General features: G+C 61.3%; 1 protein-coding gene across 1 annotated transcript in view; it reads left to right on the top strand.

Annotated features, from left to right (window-relative positions):
* Window positions 1–2768: 2768 nt before the first annotated feature.
* SEC16A (SEC16 homolog A, endoplasmic reticulum export factor) overlaps window positions 2769–3526 on the top strand; it is a 51984-nt gene continuing 51226 nt past the window's right edge. Inside the window, 1 exon segment of the mRNA XM_015572359.1 lies at window positions 2769–3260. The gene's annotated coding sequence lies outside the window, so the exon portion shown is untranslated.

Genomic DNA, 3526 nt, shown 5'->3' with positions numbered 1-3526 from the left:
GTGGAGCAGGGGGGGGCCTGAGATGGCACCCCACCCCCACCCCGAGGGCTCCTCTGAGGACCACTGGGCTAGCTGGTGGTCAGGAGAGAGCCAGCGCCACAGCCCCAGGAAGCCCCGTGCTCAGTCTAGACCAGCCGTGGGCAAACTATGGCCCGCGGGCCGGATCCGGCCCGTTTGAAATGAATAAAACTCAAAAAAAAAAGACCGTACCCTTTTATGTAATGATGTTTACTTTGAATTTATATTAGTTCACACAAACACTCCATCCATGCTTTTGTTCCGGCCCTCCGGTCCAGTTTAAGAACCCATGGTGGCCCTCGAGTCAAAAAGTTTGCCCACCCCTGGCTCTAGACCCACACTGTCCAGTGCAAATGCAATGCCAGCCACTGAGCGATTTTAAAATATAAAATGTTTTTATTGATTTTTTTTAGAGAGATAGGAAAGAAGAGGGAGGGAGAGATAGAAACATCCACGGGAGAACATTGATTGGCTGCCTCCTGCACGCCCCCTACTGGGGATGAAGCCGAAACCCAGGCATGTGTTTGGTGCTTGGGTTAACACCAACCACTGAGACACACTTTCTAGTTGCTACATTTGAACTCAAACTATCCAAAATATTATCATTTCAACATGTAATCAGAATTTATTATGAGCTCTTGGCACTCCAGCACGTACTTTGCGCTTGGAGCCCTTGGAGGTTCCGACCAACCCCGCCCAGGGCTCAGTGGCGGTCTCCTTAGACGGACGGACCAATGGGGGAGGCCGGCTGGTATAACCATGGGAAGGTCAGCCGGGTTCTCTGGCACGGCCTCTGCCCATTGTCCTGGCAAGGGTGCGGTCCTGCGGGCTGGGTAAGGGGACAATAACTCCTCCTGGAACTTGGGAGAGGAGCTACAACTTGGCCCTTGGACTCAGCTACGACTCTGCAGCTGGTTCTCGCCCACCTAGGGGGCACAGGGAGGGGCGACATGTCCACTGAGGAGTGGATATTGCAGGCAAAGGGAAGGATGGCTCTCATGGCAGCACACCTCCTAGGCACACCACAGTTACCCACACAGTTCCAGGTCATGCCTGTGGTCCCAGTGTATGCATCCACAGCGCCCGCTTCCTGTCCCCCTCAAGCATGTCAGACTTGCTCAGGCAGCGAGTCTGACCTGCTTGGCCTGGCCTGGCCTAAACGCCAGCCTTTCCTGCCCCCCAGGCTGGTGCTGAGGGAGGTCGGGAAGCTGGCAAAGGGCACACAGCCTCCAGGCAGCAGGCTGGGCTTTAGAGCAGAGGCTGTTGACTCAGGGGTTCTTGGCCCAGAGGCTTGATGGCTCGGCCTTGGGCCTCAGGACCCGCCCCGCATCCAAGGCTGCAAACAGCTGAGAAACAGAGGCGGCCTCCATGGGAAGGCTTGGCGGGAGGAGGAGGGAAGGTGAAGAGAGCCCAAGGCCCCTCACGCCAGCGCTGGGCTCACAGCTTTCCTTAAAATCGCCCCACAGGAGCCAGCACCTGCTGCCTCTTTACCAGCCCTGCCCCAGGACCCCGGAGTCTTTCCTTTGCCCATGAGGGTGGTTTCTGCAGCTTATGGATTCTCCAAGTTAGTCCCCCCCCAGGCCCACCCTGGGCTCCTCTGAACACCAGAGGGGCAGGTCTGGGCTCCAGCTCTTGGGCCCGAGCCCGAGATAGTGCTTTCGCCTGGACCGTTCAGCCAGCCCTGTCTCGTGGAGGCTGCCCTTCCCCTCTCCAGGCCGCCGGGTCCCCCTCTCCCCTAGCCTCAGCGCCCAGGACAGAAGGTTTAGCCTGTCAGGCGGAGGGCTGGCAAGGACACCCCTCGGCCGAGTGTTCTGTTGGGACAGAGCGGCTGCAGAGCACCGTGACCACCAGGAGGAAGCGGATCAAGGACCCGGGCCCGGGACTGCATTCCACCAGGAGTCCCCCAGCCCTGTGTTGAGACAGGCTGAGAACTTGCTTTCCGCCAGGCAAATGTTAGCTTAGCGGAGCGGCCACGTCAGACGGCCTGAAACTCTCCCCACACCCGCCTGGGCTCTGACAGCGTGGCTGATCCCTCGCCAGCGTCACAGCAAACAAACAGCCCAACCACACTCCTTCCTTCTTTCCTGGCCTCTGGGTCCCACGGGTGACTGGGGTGCCTTCCCACACCAGGCGGCGTGGCAGCCCGTGGCAGTAGCAGCAGCAGCACGGAGAGCTCGGCCATCGGGCGCTGCCAGACAGGGACACCTGCCACCCTTCCTGCCTCCGGAAGAGGCTGGTCAGTGGGGCGGCTGCTGCCCTTGCCCATCCCTGCCAGGCAGGAGTGCAGGTGAGTGGGTCCAGCCTCCCTTCTCTCATCGGGAAAAGGGAGATACAAATGGCAGCACCCCTTCTTCCCTAAGATCCTCCATGGAGGGCTCCGATGGTGCCAGGACGAGGCAGCAGCCACGGGGAGGAGCAGGAGATTGGGGCCCAGCAGCTTAACCTGTCGTGCGGTACCTCGGGGGTCGCTCTCATTCAACACAAATATCCACTCAGCCGTTGGAGCCTTCATCCACGGGGCTCCGCGGTTTAGGGGACCCGGCTGGGCTCTCGAGGGGCATTAGGCAGGCAAGAGAGGAACTGGGGACTGCGCGCCCAACGCCCGGACAGGATTGAGTGTGTGCATGGGACACGCGCACAGGGGCCGGTGGAGGTGGCCGCCGAGCCAGGGAGGATGGGGCCTGGGCTAGGCGGACGGCGCGGCTGGGAGCCGACAGGACGACCGACCTCGAGGCGCGCACAGGTGGGCAGTGGGGTTTCGACGCAGCCTGTGGATTGAGGGCCGGCGGCGCCTGCCCCGTCTAGGGCTCTGTGCAGCAGGCGGGCATTGCTTTGCGAGAACTAGTGTGGGCAGAAACCAACATCACTGGCAGAACTGGAAACCCGAGACGCGATAGCCGTAACCAGGCAACCGCCCGCGGTTCGAGGTGCGCACGCGCACTCCTCCGCGGGTCAGCGCATGCGCTGTCGCCTCCCGCCAGTCTACCAGCCTTCGAGTCCAACGACCGAATGGGAAGAACGCGCCTGCGCCAGAGCACCGCTCGGGTTCTCCGCTCAGCAGAAAGCAGTTCTCGGCAGGTGCACCTGCTGGCATCAGTCGTTCAGGACTGATTCTTCCTTCGAGTCTGATTGAAGAATCCCTACTATTCACGCATCCTACAACGAGAAACGGCTGCGAGACAGAGTCAGCGTAACCGGGGCGACGTTTAGGAGCGGCCCCCCCCGCGCGCCCTCCCAGGCAGGTGGGCTAGAGGCGGGGCGAAGAGATAGGCGTTGGACTGGATGAGGCGGAGGGCGGGGCCAAGGGCCGGAACTAAAGAATGGGGCGTTGAAGGATTGGACGCCGTCGGGGGCGGGGCCAAGGGATGCGGCAGTGAAGGATTGGACGCCGGCTGGGGCGGGGCCAAGGATGGGCCAAGGAAGGTGGCGAGCAAGGGGCGGGGTTAATATGGGGCGTGGCATGGGCGGAGACCAGGAGCTGGATGAAGGGCTGCGCGGTGAAGGACAG

This window comes from Myotis davidii, unplaced genomic scaffold, assembly GCF_000327345.1.
Source record: "Myotis davidii unplaced genomic scaffold, ASM32734v1 scaffold609, whole genome shotgun sequence".
Classification (NCBI taxonomy): Eukaryota; Metazoa; Chordata; class Mammalia; order Chiroptera; family Vespertilionidae; genus Myotis; species Myotis davidii.
Note: the sequence above shows the minus strand (reverse complement) of the source record. Positions and strands in the feature narration are given on the sequence as shown.